This window comes from Perognathus longimembris, chromosome 4 (genome assembly GCF_023159225.1).
Source record: "Perognathus longimembris pacificus isolate PPM17 chromosome 4, ASM2315922v1, whole genome shotgun sequence".
Taxonomy (NCBI): Eukaryota; Metazoa; Chordata; class Mammalia; order Rodentia; family Heteromyidae; genus Perognathus; species Perognathus longimembris.
Window position 1 is genome coordinate 63,730,109 of NC_063164.1, and position 27,859 is coordinate 63,757,967.

The window sequence follows — 27,859 nt, forward strand, 5'->3', positions numbered from 1 at the left end:
AGCCAGGTTTAGTGGCACACATTTGGTAATCCCAGCTACCCGGAAGGCTGTAGTCCTAGGTCAGCCTGACTAAAAACTTAGTGAAGCCTCATCATAACCCAGAAGCCAGGAATAATGGATTATCTCTGCAATCTCAGCTCTATGGGAAGCATAAGTAGAACAGTTGCTGTTTAGGCTTGTCTAGCAAAAATGCAAAACCCTGTCCAATAACTACAGTAAGAAGTACTGTTGATGTGGCTATGCAAGTGTGTGTATGCCCAACAGACACAGACAGAAACAAATAATAAGAAATTGCAAGTTGGACTTTTGAGTTTTGGAAATATTACTATTACCATACTATATTCTTTGTTGATGTGGGAAAGTGTCATGCATTTTAATGATAAATTTAGTAGCTTGTTTTTCTCCACAGATGTTTTAAGGATTTGTCTCATGGTTTCTGTCACCTTTGGTTCCTATTATTTGGGTGTTACACCTTCTGCACTGGTGCAGTTTTTAAAATTGTCCTATTTCCTAGACCAGTGTCTGAAATATGGCAAATATATGCTGCAGAGTATATGAACAGATGTTCTGGTGATAATTCCAGTAGTGCTACTTAGATGACTATGCTAGGCCAAGTCTTCTCGTGCTTTAATTTTGTCTTCTGTACCAGGAATAATAGTATTACCAATCTCACAGATTTCTTGTGAAGATATAATGAATCACTAATTATTATCAATTCTTTCGTTGTACTTTGCAACATTTATACTGCAGTTTTTATTACCCAGTATTCTTATATATTTAATGATGTGTTTTCTATTCAGAAAGTGGGAAGCTCCTTAAAAGTCAATTTAAGTATAAAAGCTGCCTTTATAATTACCTATCTCTCACTAACCAGTATGCTTTGTTATGTTAACTAAAATTTTTCTTACTTCATTTTGAAGACACATGGCATACTGTCCTCATGCTATTATTGAGCCTTTCCTTATGTATTTAGTCATGTAGTTACCATTTCAGCACTTCTTTCTCGTGTAGATCTGATACCATTTTCTTCTGCCTTTAACATTTGTTGTAGTGTCTTTCCACTGGTAATTCTTTCAATCTTTGTACATCTGGAAAGTCTTCATGTTACTTTCAGATCTGAAGGATGTTTATGCTTACTACAATTCTTGGTTGACAATTTCATTACTTTAGAGATACGGTGCTGCTGTTTTCTGGTTAGCATTGTTTTCTAGGAGAAATCTGTCATCCTTATCTTGATTCTTCGCTATATTAATAAAATATTTCCTTTTCTTTCCCTTGGAGACTTCAATTACACATGTATTAATAAAATATTTCCTTTTCTTTCCCTTGGAGACTTCAATTACACATGTATTATGAAGACATTGTCCTACAATTTACTTGTATATATGGAATTATTTTTCTTTTATATGTTTTATTTTGTGTGATTTCAATTGCTCTGTCTTCAAATTCACTAATCTTTACTTCTGCAATGTAAAGTCTGTCATTAATCCCATCTAATGCCTTTTTCATTTCATGTGCTTAAGTTATTTTTAACCTCTAGAAGTCCAACTTGTACATTTTGAAAATGGTCTTCTATGGCTTTCCTTACCATTTTGGCCAAGTTTAATATGGTATATATGACAATTACTTCAGTACCCTTACATTCTCATGTGTGTCAATTCTGAGTTAGATCCATTCAGTCAAATACTATTTTCATTGTATGTCATATTTTCTTGCTTCTTTATAACCCTTCTAATTTTTTACTGGAACCCTGACATTATGAATTTTACCTACTGGGTGCTACGTATGTTTCTGTTCCTATAAATACTCTTCTACTTTTTTTTTTTTTCCTTTTTGGCCAGTCCTGGGCCTTGGACTCAGGGCCTGAGCACTGTCCCTGGCTTCTTCCCGCTCAAGGCTAGCACTCTGTCACTTGAGCCACAGCGCCGCTTCTGGCCGTTTTCTGTATATGTGGTGCTGGGGAATCGAACCTAGGGCCTCGTGTATCCGAGGCAGGCACTCTTGCCACTAGGCTATATCCCCAGCCCAATACTCTTCTACTTTGTTCTAGGAATAGCTTATTCTTTTGGTTCTTTGTTTGGTGGACCGTAGCAATATTTAGTGGTTATCTCCCACTACAAAGACGACTTTTTTTTTTAATAGATGCCTGAGAATTATGAGTTCTTCCAACTTCACTGGTAGAAATAGACATTCATATGAAGACTAAGGACAGTTGTCTCTAAACTTATGTTGTTCTTTCTTTAGCTTTGTTTGGCTTCCTTATAATGATTAGTACCCAGCTGAATACTATACAGGCAGTATGAAACTATGCCTCCTGGAGATCTTATTTGAAATCTTTATGATGTTTTACATGGCATACTGTAATAAATTTTTCAGTCTCCAGTTGATATATTAGGGCAATGGTTCTCAGATCTTGTCCCTAAATCAATAATATAAAAATCACCGGGAACTTATTACAAATAGAATTTATTATATAACACTTCAAGCATACAAAATCGAAAACTCTAGGTAAGAAGATACCATTTAAAGTGGCAATTGGTATTTTAACAAACTTTGAGGTTAATCTGATATGTGCTAAAGGTTGAGGATTAATGACGTATAACGTGCAGATTGAGTACATGGGAGGAAGTGTGTTAGGAAATATTAGAGGGGATCAACCCTCATGATCAGGCAGCTGCCAATCTCATGTTGCATAGATGAGCCTACTCAGGAAGAGGACTGAAGACAAATTGCCCACGCTGACCAAACTGATGGCAATATAAGAAGTAGAAAATATGGTTTTTCTTTTTGGAAAGTTTTGTGGTCAGAAAGTTCCAAATCTCTCCTCCCTCCTAGCAGAGAGGATTTGAGATTTGAGAGAAACTTGGGCATTGGCAATAACTGGTGCTTATTATGCACGTAAGAATTTCAAGAGAAGCTAAGAGACTGTGCTCAGGAATCCTGTCCCTGGCTTTTGGGATTTCTTGGATCCTAAAGCCATGCTTTGTAAACAGGTTATTGGCTCCAGAGAGGGAAGTTGGCAATATCATAAGAGGGGAAAGGAGTTCAGGGCACAGGGCAGTGGGCATTGGACAAGTGTTGCAAAAATGTTGGGCAAAAGCATTTGTCTTGAGAAAAATGGCCTTTCCCCATCAGTAGGCCAGGGTCCAAAACAGGAGGATGTGGCTAAAACGAGCTTCTCTGTCCTCTTGCTCTCCCTTGACAATACCATGGACTTTCCTCTCTGTACTATTTGAGGATAGGACGAGAGAGAGAGAGACAGAGAGAGAGACACACAGAGAGAGAGAGTGCTCTAAAACTGTTCATATTTTAAGTGATCAAGTACTGAGCAGGAAAGATTGATAGCCTGAAAAACCTCTTTAGAAGGTACAAAAAAGTAATCATATGTTTGTGTGTGTATTAAGATAACATATATGTATGCGTATATATAACTTTGATTGTTGTTGCTGGTTGTGGGGCTTGAACTCAGAGCTTGGCACTGTCTCTGAGCTCTCTTTTGTTTAAGGCTAGCACGCTACTACTTTGAACTGCAGTCCTCAGATTTCAGCTTCCTTGGTAGATAGTATTACAGGCACGAACCACCAGCACCCAGTTAACTTTTTTTTTTTTTTTTTTTTTTTTGCCAGTCCTGGGGCTTGGATTCAGGGCCTGAGCACTGTCCCTGGCTTCTTTTTGCTCAAGGCTAGCACTCTACCACTTGAGCCACAGCACCACTTCTGGCCTTTTCTGTTTATGTGGTGCTGAGGAATCAAACCCAGAGCTTCGTGCATGCTAGGCGAGTACTCTACTACCATGCCACATTCCCAACCCTCCAGTTAATTTTTTTTTAAATAGTAAAAGGGATGTTTTTTGTAAATAGCCAGGCAATAGTCACAGCTAATACAATTTCCTCAAATGTGTGAGACTTTAGGAATTATTTAGAGAAGTGCTATATATTCTTTGCCCATAGAGCTGTTCAGTACCCTATCTGGGAGCTTTATCATTTGTTCCTATCTCTTTATTCAATTACACTTTTAATGATTTACTACAAGTCAAGCTTGTAGCTGGTGCTAAAAACCAAGGTAACGTGACATTCATGCAAAAATGCAGAATATGCTACCTTTTTTAGTCCTGAGCCAGGAAAATATTTTTCTTTGTCTTTTCCTTTTTCTCTTCGGTCTTCCCTTGCTTCCCTCTCCTTCCCTCCATTCTCCCTTCCCATATCTTCATTTTTCTTTATAAGGAACATACAGTCCCTTCTGCCTGAATAGAAGCTTTGTGTCTGTTTCCTGTAACCAAGTCAGCTTGGTCTTCTATCTGCACACTATATTACTTCACCACCACCATAATCAAGTTCCTAACTTAGAAGCCTCTCTAAAATGTTAGTATAATAGTTAATTACAAAAATAACTTACCATTGCAAGCCATTAAGTGTTCCAGCACCCTAAAGGCTTAACATTTATTCATCTAGCATATCAATGTATTTACCTCTCATTTATGTGATCTTTACTCCTGCCTTGTAGTGACTGTCCCTATAGTTGGGGGATTTTGAGCTACATGATCATTCTCTTGACCAACTTTATTACTTTGTATTCCTAGAGGCACCCCAGTACCTATCCGGAAAATTACTACCTATAGAGAAGAAATTGGTCTCTAGGTCATTGTTTTCAGGCTGTTGGTTAACCCGACTGTCTTCCATTCTAGAATGTGAACTTCTTGATAGTAGGGATTATTTGACACATATATGATACATAATGTATATTCTTTTTCTTTCCTTTTAGAGAAGTGGCAAATGGTGGCATCATTTATGCTGCTGGGCCTTCTGATAGTACCTGTCATAATTGACATCTTTGATCCAGGGTGATTACATTTATTATTAGTAATAGTAGATCTGAGTGCTGTAGATTGAATCAAACTTCTTGCATATGCTAGACATGTCTTGTAGTACTGAATTACCAGCCCTACCTCCCCCACTCCAGACCATCAAGGCTCTTACATTTGAATGAATCCAGTTAGCTGGGAATAAACTAGGAATGAGTGATAGGGACTGGTATACAATGGAGAATTCCTGTACTATTCAGTCCTAGATGATTGCTGAAAATTCCCATTTTTCATGCTAAATCCAGACTCTGGATTTACTTATAAAATTAGTCAGTCACAGTGGTGATCTTAGAAAAATTGGAGATGCAAATATTTGACATGATTTCTCTGACTTTTGTAAGAGAGCTAAACATGGTTGCTTTGTATTTTGTATTTGTTTCTTTAGCACATGGATACACACATAGAAACTCTCAAAAAGGAGTAGTTTGTGTTGCTATCTGGAAATAGACCTGATCAGATGGAATAGTCATGAAGGTGGTGGGTGGAGTACGTTCTGATGTGATTGGTCACAGGCAAATATCTCAAATGGAGAAAGAACTTGGGTGAGAAAGGGTGAAGACTAATGTGCACAGCTCTTAGATAAAGGGGACAGTGTAGAAAAATATCAGTACTTTCCCAAAAGGGCTTATGTTAAATGTGTTCATCCATTCAATTGGCAATTCCTAATATATTACTAAGGTTTTGGGGTTGCAGAGTCATTGTATCAAAATACTAGGTGATAACATCCGTTTTGCAGTTAGTGGAGTGTCTTAATCTCTTGCTGGAGAAAAACTCACGTTGTCTGAAATCACACTCACTCATCATTATTAACATTTGCTATAAGCCTAGAACATCGCACAGTCACTGAAAGAGGTTTTTTTCCCCACAAAAAGATGATTTTGAAATTTTCATGTATGCATATGAAGTGTTGATAATTTCCTGGGGGAAAGCATATCTTTAGAAAGGTGAGAAGCATATATTGACTAGTCAAACGTGTCTTCCACAGCTATGTGCCAGGTACAGTCATAAGCAACTTCTACTGAGGAATGATGACTGGATAAAAGAAGCAAAAGTGGGTGATATCTATCTTTTCAGAAATGCACATTGGTTTGTGAAGGAAACAGCCACCAGGGAGCATGATCAATGAAGTTACAAAATGAGGAGGAAAAGAAAGAAAGTAGGGAAGAAAGCAAACATTCTTTTGACTACCAGTTTCTACCAGTTTCTCCTCACATGAAAATATACTGACTTTGCAATCTCTAATATTGCAAATTGTAAAAATTTCCCTCTATTTGTTTATCTAACAAAATAATTTTGAATTTTATTATTGATTAAGTAAAACAGGGGATCAACAGCTAACACTTATTGAATGGAAGACTGAACATGTAAGCACAGATCAATATACCCAGCCATTGTATTTCCCCTGTAGCTGGGATAACAGGCTCATGCTATTAATGGCACCTAGCCATTAGTTAAAATAGATTCTTTTTAAAAATTTAACTTTATTGTTGAGGTGAGGTACAGAGGAGTTGCAGTTACATATGCAAGGTATTGAGTAAATCTCTTGTTATACTTGTTACCCTCTCCCTCATTTTTTTCTCCTGAAAATATCATTTTTCCCCCCCAGGCTTCCCTTGAGCTATGATTCCCTGAGCTTTATTTCCCAAGTGTCTAGAATTACAGTCTTGAGCTTCTGCAGTCAGCTTAGAATGGCATTTTTAGAGCTGAAAGGAAACCTTTGTCAATCTGGAATTTTATACCCTGTGAAAATATCTTTCAAAAATGAGGCTGAGGGGCTGGGGATATAGCCTAGTGGCAAGAGTGCCTGCCTCGGATACACGAGGCCCTAGGTTCGATTCCCCAGCACCACATATACAGAAAAAACGGCCAGAAGCGGCGCTGTGGCTCACGTGGCAGAGTGCTAGCCTTGAGCGAGAAGAAGCCAGGGACAGTGCTCAGGCCCTGAGTCCAAGGCCCAGGACTGGCCAAAAAAAAAAAAAAAAAAAAAAAAAATGAGGCTGAAATAGACTTTTTGAGATAAACCAAAGTTGAAAATACTCACCAAAACTTACACTACAAAAATTATTGAAGGAAGTTTTTCAGACTAAAAGAAGTGGTATCTGACACAAATTCCTATAAAAAGGAATGAAGAATGATGAACAAGATAAATATATTGCACCTGTATTTTTTTATTTTAAATGATAGCTATATTAATATCAGACAAAGTTAATTGCAGGATAAGGAGAATATCTAGAGATAAAAGGAGAGACTCTACATAAAAATTATCTCATTAAGAAGGCATAAAACATCACAAATGTCTATGGAACTGATACTACAGGTTTTAAGAGTGGAGAGATGAAATAAATCTATAATTATAGTTGGAGAGTTTACTGTTTTATCAGTAATTTCAAAGACAAGTAGAGACCCAAATGATTTAAGTGAATTTATTGAAAACTCTGACATAGCTTGGTGTGGTAATTCATCTCTAATTCAAAGTACTTGGGAGGTGAAGACTGGGAAAATAGCAGTTTGAGGACAGACCAGCCCAAAAGTTCATAAGTTCTATATTAAGCAGTAAGATCTCCATATGATGATGTGTGCTTATCATTCCAGGCATGTGTGAATCATAACTAGAAGAACTGTAGTTCCAGACAGCAAAGTTAAAAAGTGAAACTTTATCTTAAAAATTAATAATGAAAATCAACAAGGCTTGAGGGCATTGCTCAACTTGGAGAGCACTTGATTAGCAAGTGCAAGCCCCTGAGTTGAAACCTCATTATCAAAAAAGAAGAAAGGAAGGGAGGGAGGGAGGTAGGGAGGGAGGGAAAGAGAGAGAAAGAGAGAGGAAGAAGGGTTGAAACAGTTGACATTATGGACTTTCTATTCATCGATTGTAGAATGTACATTCTTTTGAAATTTACATGAAATGTTTACCAGAAGAAATTGTATGGTGGACCATAAAAGAAGCTAATAAAAATTATAAAAGATAATCCAAAAGGAATTAAGGAAACAAAAAAAAACCAGAAACAAAAACGGCAAGAATACACATAAATGATTGATTTGATTCAATAATTACATTAAATGTAAATGCTCTAAATATTCCAATTAGAAAGCAAGACCCAACCCTACCTATGTTGCCTATAAGAAATTAATTTAAATATAAAGAGACAAATAAAAGTAAAAACACATAAAAGGAATAATCTAAATCCTAATCAGAAGAACTCTATTACTATCCACATGCCACCTTGTCAACAGCATTCTTTTTTTTTATAATTACTTTTTAAAAATTTTTATTGTCAAACTGATGTACAGAGAGGATACATTTTTATATGTTAGACATTGGTTACATTTCTTGTACTGTTTGTCACCTCTTCCCTCATTCCTCCCTCCCCCTTCCCCCTTTCCCTTCCCCCCCATGAGTTGTTCAGTTGATTTACACCAAAGAGTTTTGCAAGAATTGCTTTTGTAGTCATTAGTCTTTTTACCCTGTGTCTCTCGATTTTGGTATTCCCTTTCAGTTTCCTATTTCTAATACCAGTATACACGGTTTCCAATGTACTCAGATAAGATAAAGAGATAGTGCAGATACAACCACAGGAATGGGATACAAGAGGATTATCAATAATAGATGCTACGGTTTCACTTGGCATGATGAAAGTAATTACAGCAGTGATATAACAGTTGTTTCCATAACATGGAGTTCATTTCACTTAGCATCATCTTATGTGTTCATAAGGGTATAGCTATTGGGCTCTTGTGATCCTCTGCTTTGACTACCCTAAACCTGTGCTAATTATTCCCTATGAGGGAGAACATAGAGTCCATGTTTCTTTGGGTCTGGCTCACTTCACTTAGTATAATTTTTTCCAAGTCCTTCCATTTCCTTACAAATGGGGCAATGTCATTCTTTCTGATAGAGGCATAAAATTCCATTGTGTATATGTACCACATTTTCCTGATCCATTCGTCTACTGAGGGGCATCTGGGTTGGTTCCAGATTCTAGCTATGACAAATTGTGCTGCGATGAACATTGTTGTGCTGGTGGCTTCAGTGTGTTCTTGTTTGTGGTCTTTTGGGTAGATGCTCAAAAGTGGGGCTGCTGGGTCATAGGGGAGCTCTATGTTTAGCCTTCTGAGGAATCTCCATACCACTTTCCAGAGTGCCTGAACCAGTTTACATTCCCACGAACAATGAAGTAGGGTTCCCTTTTGGCCACATCCCCTCCAACATTTGTTATTGTTAGTTTTCTTGATATAGGACATTCTTACTGGGGTGAGATGGAATCTCAATGTTGTTTTGATTTGCATTTCTTTTATGGCCAGTGATGTAGAGCACTTTTTCATATGTCTCTTGGCCATTCTCATTTCCTCATCAGAGAAGTCTCTTTTTAAGTCTTTAGCCCACTTGTTGAGGGGGCTATTGGATCTTTGCAGTTTTTGTCAACAGCATTCTTTAAGAATTACTTTAAAATTGGGTGATACATATATGGATGGGTTTCCTTTATTGTTCATTTTCAAGAAACCATTGCTCTTTTTGTTTGTGGATGAGTTAACTAAGGAATACTAGAGGCCCACAGTATCAGTTTTATTGTGTAACTTTAGATTTTAAGATATGAATTTTAGAACAATTAATATTATTTCTTGGTGTTACTATTTTTTTTTTTTTTGTTTTGGCCAGTCCTGGGCCTTGGACTCAGGGCCTGAGCACTGTCCCTGGCTTCTTCCCGCTCAAGGCTAGCACTCTGCCACTTGAGCCACAGCGCCACTTCTGGCCGTTTTCTGTATATGTGGTGCTGGGGAATCGAACCTAGGGCCTCGTGTATCCGAGGCAGGCACTCTTGCCACTAGGCTATATCCCCAGCCCCTTGGTGTTACTATTGATCAGTCTTTCTCTAAATATTTAGAAGTAGCTAGGAACAAATTTCAATGAGTGAGACGAATCAAGTTTTCTTTTGAGTACTCTAGTTTGAACTCTGGGTCTTGTGCTTGTCAGAAAGGTGCTCTACCATTGAACCATTCTCCAGACCTCTTTTGTTTTTGCTTTTTTAAAGGAGTGTCTGATATTTATTCCCCGATAAACTTAAACCATGTTCCCTCTATTGACAATTTTAATTCACTGGTGTGATAAGTGCAGACCATTGTATCCTGATTTTATTGGTTCTGATGAGGTCTTGCAAAGTTTTTGCCCTGGCTAGCCTTGAACCATAACCCTCTCAGTCTTTGCCTCTGAAGCAATTGAGATTTCAGGAATGAGCCTCCACACCTGGTCAGAACTTATTTTCTTAATTTTAATTATATCCTTATTTCTTTGGGGAGGCTGTCTAGGGCATAACTCCTCATCAGTATGATTTTTTCTTTATGCATGCAGTTACTTAAGAATTAGATATGGCCAGGCTCTGGTGGCTCACACCTATAATCCTAGCTGCTCAGGAGGCTGAGCTCTGAAGACTGTGGTTTAAAGCCATCCCAGGCAGGAAAGTCTGTGAGACTCTTATCTCCAATTAATTACCAGGAAAATAAAACAGAAGTGGAGCTGAGACTCAAAGGGGTGGAACACTAGCCTTGAGCAAAAAAGTTCCCAGGCCTAGTTCAAGACCCACAAATGACCAAAATAAATAAATAAATAAATAAAAGAATTAGATATAGTTGATCATTGGTTGGTCATGCCTTTAGTCCTTGCTACTCAGGAGGCTCAGACCTTGAGGATCCTGGTTTGAAGCCAGCCTGGCCAGAAATATCTGGGAGACTCCATTTCCAATCTAACCAGCATAAAGTCTGGTTGGAGAAATAGCTCAAATGGGTGAAGAGTCAACTGTTAGCAAAGCGAGCTGAGTAAGCATAAAGTCTTAAGTTCAAACTTTGGTACTGACAAAAATAAACAACAAAACCTGAATCTAATTTGTTTCTGGAACAGGTGTTTGAATGTATGGGCTTCAAGCTCACTCAGCTTGTTTTGCTCATTGTTGGAGCTCTACCACTTGAATTACACCTCTATCCCTGATTTTTGCTAGTTATTTTGAAGATGAAGTTTTCCAGACTTTTCTGTTCAGCTAACTTTGAAACATTATCCAGATCTCAATCTCCTAAATAGCTAGGATTACAGTTGTGAGCTTCCAGCACCTGGATTCACTTTTGTATATTTAACCATGCCAAGATCTATAATGGTAAATAAAAATACCTTGTCTGAAGGAATAAGATTTTCAGCAAGGCAGGAACAGTAAAAATAAAGTCTGAGTTTTATTTTAATGGATGCTTGTAGTTACAATGATAAGATATTGAAAAAAAATCTCCCTTCATCATTTAATGAAATCTTACCATGTATAGGACAGTGTAGAATAGTGTTATAGAATACCAATAAGCAGTGTTGTCTTTAAAGAGACTTTACCAACCTGTTCAACATTTGCTCAATGAGATAAGAAGCTTTAGTAGACCTAAGCTTTAACAAAAAAAAAAAAGCCTTTTTTTTTTGTTTTTGACCTTGAAAGAAAGTAACTACTTAAAATCATGATTCAGCTGGTAGTCACTATGAAGATAATATCTTCCTATGGAATGTCAAGGTACTTTATGGGGTAGATAAATAAATATTTTTTTCTTGACTAAAAAGAACAATTCTCTTGACATATTGTTTGAGATACATGACCATGTTTTTAAATCAGATGACCCCAAACCTTTTAAGTCCATAGTCAGGTGTCTATTAGATTATTATATTAAATAATGTAAATAGTAAACACACAAGTTGTGAATGTAAATTAATTTCTTTGGGATTTGTTACTCTTTTCTTCTAACTACTTAATAGCCCAGGAGACTTTCATAACCACCTCTATAAGGAAGGATGCCACATATGAATCTGGAATGAAAGGCCAATCATAACTAGTGGATTTTGCCTGGGGAAAGTTGATAGACTAAGGCATGCAGAAAGATTATTTTCCTGCTTCCTGACCTCAAGAGATTAATTTAGAATTAGAGCTCTCATATTAGAATTTTCTGGCAATGTCTTAAAGGCTTTTTTTTTTGGTCAGGCATTTGCCACTTAATAAGCCATTTAAAGAAAAAGTAAAGGTCACAGCTAGCAGTGTTGCAGTATACATTTAAAAATTAGCTGTTTTAACAACAAGAAAAGGCCTGGTTGCTTGCATGTCCTCATTATCATGGGATAAACACTACTATCAAACCAGATCTCCAAATATCAAAAGAAAGAATGGAATATAAAATTGGGAAGAGATGTATACACTTGACTTTAGCTTGGTACCATCTTTGAGTAACATCCCTAGAAAGACATGTTGGTTGAAGGACCTTATCCAATTTGAGGAATCATTTAGCAGCTCTCTTACAGAGAGATGACAGCTAGTGTTAAATGTGAACAGCTCAATTGAGAAGCTGTAGCTCCATGCAGAAAATTCTAAATTAAGAATCAGAGAATGAGATCTATACATAGTACTGCATACTCTGAGAACTGCAGAAAGTCCAGTTTTCTTTGAATTGTTTTTCTAACTCATAATGCTTTAGAAATTACAAATTCACAAACCACTATTTTTTTTCTTTTAGATAGGCAACAGATTTTAATTTAATAGCTATTTAAAAATTTTCATTGAACAACTACTGGGTCTCTGCTCTATGTCAGGTTCTGAAACAAGAACTTAAATCTGCAATAGACAATTTCTTTTCTCCCATGGAGATTAAAATGTGGATAGACAGAGTAGTTTTTTATATGTTTACACAGGAATGCTATTTATAATGAAAAGAAGGGCCAGCTTCCCCCAGGAAGTGACCATTGAGGGACAGCGTTTAATTTGTTCATTTCCGCAAGAAGCAGGCAGATGCAATCACAGTACTTCCCCTAGTAGCACTTGCTTTGGTATGCTGTCCAAGACTGTCAAGGTAACTCTAATAGAAGTAGTTTCACATGACCATATTGCGTCTAGTTTGCTGGAGCTGAGTTTCCATTTGGGGCTATAAGTGAGTTTCTCAGAAGTGAACTAATGTATTCTAAAAAGAATCACACACTCCACTTGAATCATTAGACTTGTAAAATGTTTCAAGGACATCTTGGAACAAGCCATTTATCTACAAATCATTTTATTTAGAAAGAAAATTGGGTCAGTAATAGTATTTATTCTGCTATAAGTGGTCAGTTTAAAAAGCACAAGCGAGAGGGAGCATGTAAAATACAAGCTGACTGGAGATGAATGGACAAGGAGAGCCCTAGGGTACAGGTCTAGGGACATGTATGGTATTATCTGTGTGCATATTTTGTGGTGTGCATGTGTATATGTGTGTGTTTGTGTGTGTGTTTGTGTATACATGTGTGAAGAAAGAGTTCAGAACAGAGACTTATGGGTAAGAGTTGAGTGGAAGGTTAGAAAACAAAGATGATAATTTTCTAGGGGGTCAAGCATTAGCTTTTGATGTGTGGATTGTTTATGTGCTAATTATTAAATAATTATACTAACAATAAATCATTTACAAAGGGATTTTCTGTAAATCATATAATTAATATTTTTGTATCATCTCCATGTTAGTTTAGGTGGTGGTGGTATGAATACTCACAGGTACTGGTGAAGGAAGTGAGTTCAGAAATTTTGAGTGTCTTTGTCCACAATCATAGTGCTAGGCTGAGATCATGCTTAGATAAAGGGTAGACAAACCATGTTTATATATCAAATATAACCTACTGTTTACAGAAATGAGGTTTTATTGAGACACAATCATGCCTAATTATATGATTTATTCTGTGACTGTTTTTCCCAATTGTAGAATTAACTAGTCAAGACAGAAGGTTCAACCAACAGTACATATTCTATCTGGACTTTCATAGAAAAAAAATAGTGATGCCACTTTTAGTGCAGTACCACAGTGACAATCTATTCAGCTTGATGCCAGTGGAGTATATGATTCCAAACTGAGCATGACACTCACAGAATATTTCATGCTGCAAATGCCAAATTAGTACCATTATGATAAAACACACAAACCACTCATTTGTCAATGGTGTTAAAGGTGATGTTGATTGCTTGCTCCTCAAAGGCAAGAATGTGGCTTTGTCCAATTTGAATCCCTACACTCTTCATATCACTACATCTGAGCCACATATATAATGAATGCCTGATGAGTATACCTGTTGAATTCAATCCATCAGGATCTGCCCTTGGAAAATCATAACTTGACTTCTAGACCAGGGTTTCTGGTACTGGAGCCATAGTAGCTCTGCTCAGATGCCATAGGCTTGCTTAAGAGTCCTTCTGGCAGTTCGGGGAAGAATGGCACCAGGCAAGCACAAGCTAGAAGATCACAAGCGTCACCTGGTTGTTAGGGCATTGAAAAATGAATTGGCTACTAACTTTTTAGCATTTGTTTGTTTGTTTTTGTGGGTCATGTGGCTTGAACTCTGGGCCTGGGTTCTGTCCTTGAGTTCTTTAGCTCAAGGCTAGAGCTCTAACCCTTTGAGTGACTGCACTACTTCCAGCTTTCTGGTGGTTAATTGAGGTAAGAGTCTCAGGGATTTTCCTGCCCTGGCCTTTTTTCCTGCCTGAGTAGCTAGGATTACAGGCATGAGCCACTGGGTCCTGGGGGCTACTAAAATTTTAAAATAAAAAGACTTTATGAAAAAATTAAATTTCCAATTTTGCTTGAAAAACTGGAAAGTCTGTCAACACTAAACTATCTCATGATTGCACACCTTGGAGAAAGGTAGCAGCTGCCCTGTTTTGAGGTGTGTATTTATATTCTTTATCCTAGCACTCTAGCTCACAGTTAAGGGGTTGTAACTTCAAGTGCATGGATGAGCCAGGCAGACACATGGGAGTGACTGGAACAAGGCAGAAGGAGCCCTGGAGACAGGAAGAAGGAGGGGAGAGTACAATGTGAATCAAAAGGAGCCCTGGTGCTGGCCCCTCATGCCTGTAATCCTAGGTACTAGGTGGGCTGAGATTGGGATTGAGGCCATTTACGACCAAAAAAAAAAGTCTGTGGGATTCCTTTTCAAAGGAGAGCTGATGCGGTGGCAGGTGCCTGTTATATTGGTTATGACAGGAAACCTTACATAGGTGTATCACACTTTGGTGCATGCTCATCAGGAAGCAAGACTGTGTCTTACAGATAACCAGCAAAAGACAGGAATAGAAGTGTGGCTCAGTGGTAAGATCATCTGCCTAATAAGCATGGTACCAGAATGCATACGGAAAGATAAAAGGCAGAGAAAGGGGTGGGGGTGGAAAAAGAAGGAGTGAAGGGAGAGGGGAATAAGGAGAAGGGAGAAAGGAAGGGAAGGAGGGAAGAAGGGAGAAAAGAAGGGAAGGAGGGAAGGAAGGAAAGGAAAAAGGGTGTTAGAAAGAAAGAGGAAGGAAGGAAGGAAAAAAGAAAGAAAGAAAAAGAGAAGGGGAACTTGGGAGATAGATGAGCTAAAGGGAGAATACTCTCCAATCCTTTCATCAAATAAGGGCTAAATTTCAGAATCCATTTTTCCAAGAAGCTAACTTGCTACCATTGCCACTGTCGGGGCTCAAGACCCTGTCTCCCCGTTTCTTCCGGGGAGATGCCCAAATCCCAAACTATGAAAGAAACTTGGCTCTACCCCTCCCGCCTGCAGAAGGAATAAAGCGTATCTTTATGGACAGCGCTAAACTGAGGAGAGATGCCCAAATCCCCCTCCCCTTCCCCCTCACGTGTTCGTAGCCGATGCAGGAAAGAGATTCCTGGGAGCCGGTCTGAATGTTCCACCAGTCTCAAAAAACTTTAATCAGGGGGAGGTTTTATAACGGTAATGGCAGGCAGGAAGAGGAGGGACTAATTAAATATTAACGATTGGCTGAATGGGCTGTCCCTCAAGTGATGTCACGGGACTTCCTCTATGGGCGGAGACCACAGCCTCCCCAAGAGCCGGGTCTCTGGGGGCTCTGCTGCCATGATGGCATGCAAGTACTCGCCCCCAAGGGCAGGGACTTCTCTTCCGGTTGAAGCTGGAAGGAGGCGGGTCGGGCTAAAGCCGGCTGTCCTCTTAAAGGCACAGCCATCCCCAACATGCCACAGTCCCTATACTGTCCAGTTTGCCACAGCCTTATGACTAGGTGACACTGAGCAAACGTGAATACAGTTCAAAAAAATAAAAATCCCAATAAGGTGTGAGGTGGGAACAAAATCCCAAATATGTTCTACTCAAATGGTCTTATTTTAAAAGTTAGGTTCACCACTGTATATTTTCATCACTTTATGTATTCATCACTTTATTTATTGTCCCCAAACTTTTTTCTGCCGTTTTATGTCTTTTTACCAACTATCTAAATTTATTTCTTACATCAAACTTAAGTGACCATGTTGCTTTCATTCTTTTTACTTTTTTCATTCATGTATGTTAATAGTACAAAGGACTTTCATTATCGTTCCATACATGCACAGAATACACTTAGGTCAGATTCACCCCTCTATTATTCTTTCTTGTCTCCTCTGCCCTCTATTTGAGCAGTTTTATCATTCTGTTTTCATTCACACATAATGAAGTAAATTTTTTTAAATCACATTCAACCCTTCTGTCTCTTCTTTCACTCTTTCCACCCCCACTGGGTCCCATATCCAAATATCCTCAATTTTACATTTATGTCATTTTTTTTAGGTCTAGATTCTCTGATAGAGACCACATGACATATGTCTTTCTCAATCCAGTTTATTTTACTTCCATGATTATTTCCAGAACAAATCTCAAATGACAAAATTTTATTCTTCCTATGGTGGAATAATACTTCATCATGTATTTATACAATATATGTCCTTATATTTTCATCAGTTCATTGATACCTAGTTTGATGGATTCCATAGTTTGTCTGTTTGAAAAGTGTTTCTATAAACTTAGATGTGAAGATATCTTGATTGTTGACTTACATTTCTCCATATAGCTAGATCAACTGTTATTTTCATTTCTAGAGTTTTTGTTTATTTTTTTAGGAAGCTCCATATGGATTTCCATATTGGCTGTGTAGATTGTATTCCCACCAATAGTGTATAGGGTTTTGTTTTTCCCCCCAGTATTTACAACCGTATTTGCTGTTTTTGTTTCTTTTTTCCCCAAAGTTTACTGCTTTTTATATTTTTATATGCTATGTCAATAAATGCATAAGCAAAATTAAAGTGTTACAAAACTCACAATATTTTATGCTAATTTGATACATAAATCACATTTTCATATACCTTAAACAAGAAAAGTTTTAGCATACAAGCACCTTAGAATTCAAATTCTAATTTAGTACAAACATTTTTTTCTGGGCTAAAGGTATATTTATCATTTATATTAAAATTTTTAATAAAATATAGTAACAAAATAGAACATTGTCATTCTGTATATAGAACAGTATACATTTAAACTGAGAATTTAAGTTATTAAACATTGAGTTTATGACATGTATTATGTATTCCTTTACATTTAACCAACAGATTTTACATGATTTTTGAAAAAAAAAATGGTTTCAACTGTATACCAAGTCAAAAGCAGAAATCTGAAGGAGCTCATGTCAGAAGGCATTTATTCTTGGCATTGTCTTCCAGTGAAAAATAAAGTCAATGCTCCATGGACTGTGCCAGTGCTAACACTGAGAAATGTGAGATGAATTTTGCAATGACCTAGAAAGTTTTAAAAATACCAATGCCTACTGACTTTAATCCCAGCATTTAGGAGGCTGAGACATAAGAATTGAAAGTTTGGGGCCAGCGTTGGCTACATAATGAGACATAGTCTCAAAAAAACCTAGAACCCCAAACCCCCAAACCTATGTCTATATACTATGTTTGTAATACAGAATTGCTAGAAGGCAGGCCATGGGGCATAGAGATTATTTTAAAATGCCTCAGATGCTGCTGATGGGCATCAGCTTGGAAGGCACTAGAGAACTTGTCCATAATCAGAAAGGTCAGTTTTCAGCTGAAAGATTTCCCACTTTGATTTTGGTGAGTATCTTGTTCCCTTAGATAGAAAGTATGTTTGTTTGTTTTTTCTGTTTCATTCATCACAGTCTTCACATGAAAGGAACAGAGCAAGGCACAAAGCAGTTACTAAATATTCTTTTGAGTGACTACTCGATTGATTGCCTTACATTTCTTTGTATCTCCATCTTGTCCTAGATCATGAATCAAAGAATTCAAACATATCTATGGATATAATAAGTGACTGAAGTAGTTATATAAACATGCTTTAAAAACTCATGTTTTAAATATAAAAGTCAGGTATACATGCCTATGATTATAGCATTCAGGAGGCTGAGGCATGAGGAACTTGGGTTTGAGGCCAGCTAGTGAGATCCTGTCTCAAAAACAAAACACCCCTAAACAACCCCCCCAATCAACAAACAATAAGACCCAGCCCCCAAATATATAAATCTATCAAAAGTAGAAAAAAACCATAAAAGGGCGTGCAATATTTAGCAACTGAAAACTCAATGAACTTTCAAATATTCTTCATATCCTTACATTTAGGAACAAGAAACTAGTTCTTTAGCTAATATCCATAATCACATATGTAGATAAATTTTCTTAAAAAAGAAAAAAAGGATTACAGCTTAATCTTGATCACTGCTTAGTTTTCAAAATTCAAATAAATAAAAATTTAGTACAATCACAGTAACTTCTGCATAATTGTTTTTAAAAAAGGAGTGTTTCTGTCTAAAATATTATCATTACTTCTTGTTATATCCTCTCAGCTGAGATCCAGGAGCTGCTTAGCAGTCTCATATTGATTAACAAAACTATTTTGGCCCTTCTCTACATGTTTATTAGGACTTCCTAAAGTAGCTAGATTCTCAGATATGGCTTCATTTCTCAGCGTTTCACCAGCATGAGATATTTTCATTCTTTTAGTATCTCAGGCTATGCAACTTTGGTTTCCTTAAATTCAGCATTGGTTGCTTGATTGTAGGTTTGTCACCAAAAAGTGCTGCTTCATTCTGTGGTTGGAAATCTTTTTTGATATATCAAGGGATATTCCTTCTGAAGCTGTTTCAATTTTCTTTTTTTCTCCTTTACAGATAAACTTTTACTTTTAATAATAGTCTCTAAAAGTTCTGCAATTGCAGCTTGAGAGGTAGAAACCTTCTGTTCATCAAACTCCTGTGCACTAATCTGCTTACAGTAAGAGTAAGTTGGCAATGGAGCAACCAGTACCTCTCCAGGAGTTTTAACACAGCTCTTCCTTAAGTAGTCAAGATGTTTCTCCACTGCAGTCTGTAAGTAAGAGGGTACTTGCAGAATTTCTTGATGATGATCCATTAAGAAAGGAACTAATCTTGCAGCAAGAAGCTCATCAAGATCCACTTATTCAGCATAGCGTAGTACACATCGAGGAAACGTATGTATCATCAGTGATCTTGTACCCACTGCATCATGCAGTCTGGGCATATCAACATTTTGACTCATTCAAGATATCATGCGCATTAAGAGCTGAAGCTTCCTCCAATTTGGCAGGCGAAGTAACAGACAACAACTGCAGTGCATCGATGGCAACTCTCTCTAAGTGAGGTTGCAGCATGCCTTGTGTGCCAGTCAACACAGAAGAAGCTGAGGTAAAGACATTCCTGAAAGTTCTATTGTACTTTTGCACAGTCTTTTATTGATTGTGGTGCTAAATTCTGCAAGTCCACTTTCCAGAGCTGTCTGGTCACTTGGATTGCACTGTCTGAACTTTGGTTTCATGATAATTTCAGCCACCGGCATATTGATATAACTATTCCATCTTGTAATACTTCTTAAAAGCAGACTGTGAGATCTACAAAGCTGTTTGGAATTGCATTTTCCATTATATAACTCTTCTTGGTCTTGAACTGTCAAAGTAGAGGTTCTCTTAAAACCAACACAGAGTAGCTTGGGAATACTTTGCTCTGAATGATGATTTAATAGGGATTCTTGTTTGGGATTTGAATCTAAAAACTGTTTATGTTGTTCTTCTACATTCACAACAGAGTGATGGAAGATATTGGACACCTTTCTCCTTGAATTCCCTGGCAAATCTACAATTCCTTCCAAAGAAGAGCACCTTGGTTTGATGTTAGAGGACAAAACATGCATACTACTTAAAGGGCCTATTAAGTTATGGCAGCTTCCTCCCCATTATGTCATTAGCATTGGATCTTCTAGTTCTTAAATTAACTAGCTGCATTTTCTTAGCATTTTTTCTTGAAATCCTTGATCATTTATCTGTAGTTTCTCAGTTGAATCTGATTCTTCTTTGTTTTTATCTTTGTGAAGAAGACCGAGAAGGAGACATTCAGTTGATTTGAAGGAACTCATATTGATTAAGTGAAGAATTTTTGAAGACTATGGATCATCTTGGGTTTTATGTATCCCACTGGGTCTATCTGAAACTGTGATGTAGCCACAAACAACCAAAATGTTCACAAATAATTCATAGTATTCAAATGTAAGTAGAGGTTCAGGGAGATCTAGAAAATAATCTGCAATTGTTCTAAATACATCTCGTTCAAATCCAACATAAGTTGGACTACTTGTATCATTACTTCTTGGCCAATTTGCCAGGCACTTCATGGCAGATACTACCTAGTGAGGAAGATCATCTGATTTGTCTTGTAGAACAATGACTCCATGCTTACTTGTGTTAGCCATGTTGTACATTATATATTGAGGAATTATTTGATTTGGATTTATGAGTTCTTCTAGAGCTGGCACACATAAAATAGTTTGTAGGTAGAGCAGAATAATATATTTCCAAACATCTTCAATATCTTCTTGGCTTAGTTCTCTAGTATCCGTAGGGTTTTCTTGATCTTCATTGGTTACTTCATGATTTATTTTCTCTGTTTTCCTGAGAGTAAAATAATCCATGCTTCTTAGGGGTTCTGTGAGATAAGTTTCATAATTTAAAAATGCTCTCTTTATCTTTGGCAAAGTTTTCTATGTTGTTTTTTCTCAATTCTGGATGCCTCCTTGGAAGACTTTTAAGTAGAGAAGTTGGAGGAAATCAGCTTGGTGGCCCAGTAAGGCCTGGGAGGCCCACCCCGAGGGTCCATAGTCAGTGCCAGGTAGCACTCATAGTCTGTTTTTATTTCTTGATGACTACAATTCTAGCTAGGTTGAGATAGAATCTCAGTGTCATTTTGATTTACATTTCCTTTATAGCTACGGATGTTAAATGTATTTCATGTAGTTATTAATCATTTGTACTTGTTTTAAGAGCTACCTATTCATATAACTTGCACATTAACTAATTATACTGTTTATCTTTTGGTAGTCAATTTTTAGATCTCTTTATATTCTATGTACTAATCATTTGTTTGATAAATAGAAGATAAATACAAGGATCACATTAAATAACAGGGAAGATGATGGACAAACTTGTTTCCTCACTCAAGAAAATTGTTTCTATTTTTCCCCATTTAGTACAGTGTTGACTATAGCCTTATCACATATAGCCTTTTAATATGTTGAGGTAGATTCTTTCCATTCTTAGTTTTTCAGAGCTTTTTATCATGAAGGAATGTCATATTTTGTCAAAGTTTTCTTCTAACATCTATTGAGATAATCATGGATTTTTGTCCTTGATTCTGTTTATGTGTTGTGCCACATTTACTGACTTACTTATGTTGAACCATCTTTGTGTCTCTGGCATGAAACTAACTTGAAATTTGGTTTCTATAATCTTCTTTATTTTGTTTTATCTTTATCCAGTTTGTGACTAGGTAATATTGACTTTATAGAATGAGTTATTTTATGGATGGCTTGAGGAATATTGGAATTAGTTATTCTTTAAAGATCTGGAAGAATTCATCAGGGAATCTACTTGGTTCTGGAAATTTTTTGTTGGGGGACAATTTTTTCCTCATTAGCATTGTTTGTTATTAATCTGTTCATGTGGTTTATATCTTCTTATTTTAATTAGGGTAGGCAAAATGTACCTACAAATTTATCCACTTCTTTTCTTTTTCAGTTTATTAGAATATAAACTTTTGAAATATTTCTTAATGATATTCTGAATTTTATTAGTGCCTGCTGTAATATATCTCTTGCTTCTCTAATTTTATTAGTTTTTCTTCTCTTTTAGTTATGTTGAACAACCTTTTTTATTTCAAAGAACTAACTTTTTATAGTAGCTCTTTCATTTTATACTCTTCATTTAATTTTATTGTCAGGGTAATGTACAGAGGGGTTACAGTTACACTCATAAGGTAGTGAGTAGATTTTTTTTGTCAAAATGTTACCTCCTCCTTCATTTTTTCTCCCACTTTCCCTCTTCCCTAATCCTCTCCCCCAAGTTGTACAGTTAGTTTATAACATATTGCCTTGTAAGTATCACTGTTGCATTGGATCACCTTTTATCTTTTGTGTCACCATTTTGATGTTCCCCTTCCCTTCCCTAATTCAGATAAATGTATATACAATATCCAGGGCACCAAAATCAAATACAGTGAAAATAGAGGATAAACTATAGGGAAGACAAACTCAAGAAAAAAATAAATAATTTTACATAGTACACTAAAAATAACAACAATGAAAAACCACTTGTTTCCATATCTTAGAGTTCATTTTTCTTAGCATCATCTTATATGATCATATGTACACAGTCATTGTGATCCTCTGCTAGGACTATCCTAGACATATACTAATTATTACCAGTGAGGGAAACCATAGAGTCTATGTTTCTTTGGGTCTGGCTCACTTCACTTAATATGATTTTTTCAGTCTTTCCATTTTCTTACGAATAGAGCATTGACATTCTTTCTGATAGAAGCATAGAATTCCATTGTGTATATATACCACATTTTCTTGATCCATTCATCTACTGAGGGGCATTTGCATTTGGTTCAATATTTTATCTATGGTAAATAATACTGCAATGAACATGGTTGTGTTAGTAGCTTTAGTGTGGCCTTGTTTATTATCCTTTGGGCAAATGTCCAGAAGTGGTGTTGTTGGGTCATAGGGTGTTGGGATCCATCTTTCGCCTTAATGGAAGGGGCTTGATGCCCCTCCCCCAGCCCTGGGGAATGCGGCCCTGCTACCCTCTCTGGATCGGAATCCAGAGAAACCGGTTGGGCAAACAGCCCCCAACCCTCTAGCCAGCCTGGCGCCTACCAACCCCGCCTGGCTCGGCGCGCTCGAGTGACGTTAGCCCTTGGGGGTCAGGTGATACCTTTCAGCCTATCGACATCCTGGCCAAACCCCTCCCTTGGAATCATCTCCCCTTGTCCTTCTCTCAATAAAGTTAGTTTGCTCTAAGAAGCTAGCTCCGTTGCATATGTACGCCAGACTTCTAGCGGCAAGGAGGCGGCAGATCACGTGCGCGCCAGGTCGGAGCTATCTCCCCCGTTCCACTCTAGCTTATTTGCAGGTCGAATGACTAGAGGAGAGGGCGTGAAAGGGAGAGTGGAAAGGAAGAAGTAAGAGTCCGAGCCGGGAGGGGCAAAAAAGCCAACAATAGGGGAGCTCTATCTTTAGCCTTTTGAGAAACCTCCATACTGCTTTGCAGAGTGGTTGAACAAGTTTACACTCCCACCATCAGTGTAGTAGCAAGAACCAACTTTTGTTTAATGGATCCTTTGCTCCTTTAGTCTCAATTTCATTAATTTTCACCTCAAGTTTTATTATTTCTTTCTGTTTACTATATTTGAGTCTTTTTTCCCCCTCAGAGCTTAAGGTATATCATCATGTTTTTTATTTGTGATCTCTCTGATATTTTAATGAAGGCACTCATAGGTATAAACTTCTCTTCTTAGCACAGTCTCAGAGGTTCTAGTAAGCTGTGTTTTCATTTTCATAGGATTCTAGGAATATTTTTATTTTCCCCTTTATTTCCCTAATGACCTACTGATGATTCAGGGTAAATTGTTCAGTCTCTATATTGTTTTCTCCTGTTCTCATGAGTATTTTCTGTAGTTTCTTTTGTTATTGATTTTGTATTTTACTTCATTATTGTTTAATAAAAGTAGGAAATTATTTCAACTTTCTTGTATTTTCAAAGACTTATTTTATGTCCTATATAATCTACTTTGAAGAAAGTTTTGTGGCCAGCTGAAAGGAATGTGTTTCTGCAGCTATTGGGTAGAATATAGGTGTTGAGTCCATTCAGTCTACAGCATTATTTAATTGTGAATTACCCTTATTGATTTGTTTGTTTGCTTACTTTATCTGGAAGACCTGTATGAATGAGGTATTAACATAACCCTTTATTAATTGGACTGTTACTCTGCTTCTTAAGCAATTTTATAGTCATATGATTGATTTTTTTCTCTACTTTTTCTAATATGTAACAGTAGATAACTAACTACTAAATGGAGCTGTTAAAGTAGAAGCAGTATTTTTAATGGACATCTTGCCTGGACAACCTGTATGGCATCCACTCTTGTCCATCTCCAATTAATCTCCTGTCTTTCAAACATAGTGAGTTTTTAAACATACAAATATGATCATGTTAGCCTTTTTAAAATTAAATTGCCTTTCTGAATTCCTTTTTTTTTTTTCAGTGAATGGAAAATGCATTCACTCATATTCCAATCCAAGGTAATTGGTATATCATGTTGTCTCTACCATTGAAATGCATCCAACATCTGACCATTTCTTGCCACTGCCAATTATCACCCTTATCTAAGATGTCATTTTCTACCTGAATTATTATGGTAGATTTCCAATTGTTTCTCTCTTGCTCTCTTTAAATTTTTTAGTGTCAAGGTGAGGTACAGAGGGGTTTCAGTTTACATACATGAGGTAATGAGTACATTTCTTGTCAAACTTGTTACTCCTCCCTCATTTTTCTCTCACCTTCCCTCCTCCCCAATTCCCCCCACCCACCTGAGTTGTACAGTTTGTTTACAACTTATTGTCTTGTAAGTACTGCTGTTGCATTTGTTTGCTTTTTACCGTTTGTCTCACCATTTTGATGTTCCCATTCCCTTTCCTAATTCAGACAAACATATACAATGCCCAGGGTACCAAAATCAAATCAGTGACAACATGGGCTAAACCATAGCCAAGATAAACAAAAGAAAAAAATAATTTTACATAATATGTTAAAATAGCAACAATAATAAACTTCTTGTTTCCATATCTTGTAGTTCATTTCGCTTAGCATCATCTCATGTGACCATATGTACATAGCTATTGAGCTATTGTGATCATCTGCTAGGACTATCCTAGACATATACTAATTCTTACAGTGTTTACCCAAAGGATCATAAACAAGTCCATACTAAAACTACCAGCACAACAGTGTTCATTGCAGCATTATTTTCCATAGCTAAAATGTGGAATCAACCCAGACTGAAAGAAACATAGACACTATGCTTTCTCTCATTTTTCTCCCACCGTCCTATGACTTATATCCACAGAAAAGTAACAGGCATCTCTTTGAATCATAAATCAGATCACTTTATGATTTAAACAATCTAATAACTTTTCTTCTTACTCAGAGTAAAAGCTCCAATGCTATACTAATTACTTCAACTAAGATCTTTTCTAACTTTCTAATTCCTCGTAGTACTAATTGAGCTCCAGAAACACTTGTTTCTTTGCTATTCCCTAATTATTGTAAGGATGTTCTTATCTCAGGATACTTTCCTCTAAATGACTCCTTTCTTCTTTTCCTCGTCCTCCTCCTCCTCCTCCTCCTCCTCCTCCTCCTCTTCCTCCTCCTCCTCTTCTTTCTCCTTCTCCTCCTCCTCCTCCTTTTCCTTCTCCTTCTTCTATATTTCAAACATTATTTCATTTGCATAGTTTGACAAAGCACAAATAAAATACTAATGAAATGCTAACACTAATTACAAATGAGGGAAACCATGGAGCCTATGTGTCTTTGGGTCTGGCTTACTTCACTTAATATGATTTTTTCGAACTCTTTCCATTTTCCTTATGAATGGGGCAGTGCCATTCTTTCTGACAGAAGGATAGATTTCCATTGTGTATATATGCCACATTTTCTTCTTCCATTCAACTACAGAGGGGCATCTGGGTTGGTTCCATATCTTAGCTATGGTAAATAGTGTTGCATTGAACATAGTTGTGGTGGTAGCTTTCTTGTGGCCTTGTTTGTGATCAGTTGGGTAAATACCCAGGAGTGGGATTGCTGGATCATAGAGGAGGTCTATATTTAGTCTTTTGAGGAACCTCCATGCTGCTTTCCAGAGTGATCCAACAAGTTTACCTTCCTACCCACTGTGTAGTAGCATTCCCTTTTGATCACATCCCTGCCAGCATCTACTATTATTTGTTTTCTTGATAATGGCCATTCTAATTGGATAAGGTGGAATTTCCGTGTGGTTTTGATTTGCATTTCTTTTATGTTCAGAGATATTGAACATTTCTTCATGTGTCTGCTCGCTATTCTCATTTCCTCTCCAGAGAAGTGTCTTTAATTTGTTAGCCCACTTATTAGTGGAGGTGGTTGTTTCTTTGAGGATTTGTTTGTGGGAGATTTAATTTTTTTTTATCTCTAGGCATATTTTTTATATGAGGCCCTTGTCTGTTGTATGGCTAGTGAATATCATCTCCCAATCTGTGGGCTTTCTTTTTATCTTGTTAGCTATGTTCTTTGCTATGCAGAAGCTCTGCAATGACTCTTCTTTACTGCTAAGTGCTAAAGAATATATTTAAATAAGAAAGCTTTTCTAGTCATTTTTTTCTCACATAATACTTCTAGGCCACCATTATCCACATCTTTCTCTTTGTTTCATTTATTCTCATGGGACATACTACCATCACCTGACACAGTAGGATTTTTTTCTTTAATTCATATATCATTCTCCCACTGAAACATAATCCCGATAGGGACTGCTTTCATTGCTCAATCCTTTTCCTAGTACTGGTTCTTCCCACAAATCCAGCTGCCTCCTGGCCTTGAGACCAGTTTGATCCCTGTGCCCTGTCCATTATGTCATTTATTTCATCATGGAAATGTAGAGGATGCCATTTGCCTTCAGATTTTCATAAGATCAAAGAAGGAACCATACCCTGCATTAACTATACAGGCTCCAGAAAAACATATTAAGAAAGTTTTCAAATTAAAGCAACTTAGATTTTATGATTAAGTTTTCCTCATTTCTTAAGTTCTAAGAATTATGAAATTTGGTAGAAGGAGCCATGTATAAAAGCTGTCCCCAAATCTCTATATGAAGGAATAGAAACCCTGAGAAATAGAATGAATTATTGGAGGCTATAAAAGTAGGTAAATTTCAGAACTGGGAATAAAATCCTGGTCTGATTTCTAGTCTAGGTTCCTAAGAAACTCTAGGGACTTACCATCAGTTATCTAAGTTGATGAGGTGGGCATGACTAAGTTAATGCAAATCAGCCCTCCCACCACTGAATTCAGTACTGAGTTTCAGGGCCCCACATCACAGCGTGGGGTGTTCAATTATCTCTATTTTTAAGTATTCAAGAGTCAGATTGTATTACAGACCAATCTGGGATAGTGGAGACAGGGGATCGGCACCCAAAACCCCTCAAATTTAAGATAAATTCACTGTTCTCTTTCTTGTTGTGTCTAGAAATTGAGATGTGTTCCTTACTCTTTTCTAGCCAGTATATAATTCTCCTGTGTACACATCTATTGGTTCAAGACCTAGTATGTGAGAACAGATTGCCTGAGGGAAAAAGTTTGTATTTAATCAGACAGTTCTTGTTCCAAATGGAAAAGTAACCTGAGGACTTTGGTGGGTGGATTCCTTTGAGAAGGAGTTGTGGGACTCCAAGTGGCACTTGATCAAGTATATTTATAGTATATCATTAAAAACTCCCTAGTGTCTTTTTGATGTGGAGACAGCCATAGTGTGTAGGGGTTTAGAAAGTGGTGCCATACTGAAGAATGCTGTCTCCACTTACTATGTGCCACTAAGCCAGAAACTAAGCCTCTCACTTTCTGTTTCTATGATAGCAAATCTAAATTTCTCACTTTGAGTTTCTGTGACGCCAAGTGGTGATTTAAAATGGCATCTACCTGGATGGTTGTTGTGCACCATTGAAATATTTTATAGGGCTTTGGACTATATATGCACATAAAACATATTTGTAACCATTTTTATACTGTAGTTACTTATATGATTTG

At 37.1% G+C, this 27,859-nt stretch overlaps 1 long non-coding RNA gene and 1 pseudogene across 1 annotated transcript; one reads left to right on the top strand and one right to left on the bottom strand.

Moving 5' to 3' along the window:
* Positions 1-1,208: 1,208 nt before the first annotated feature.
* Positions 1,209-18,667, top strand: LOC125350653. The gene is made up of 4 exons (XR_007210788.1): positions 1,209-1,220; positions 9,423-9,429; positions 17,173-17,176; positions 18,595-18,667. It is a non-coding gene; the product is annotated as an uncharacterized LOC125350653 (long non-coding RNA).
* Positions 18,668-18,671: 4 nt separating this feature from the next.
* On the bottom strand, positions 18,672-20,785 carry LOC125350871 (annotated as a pseudogene).
* Between the last annotated feature and the right edge of the window lie 7,074 nt (positions 20,786-27,859).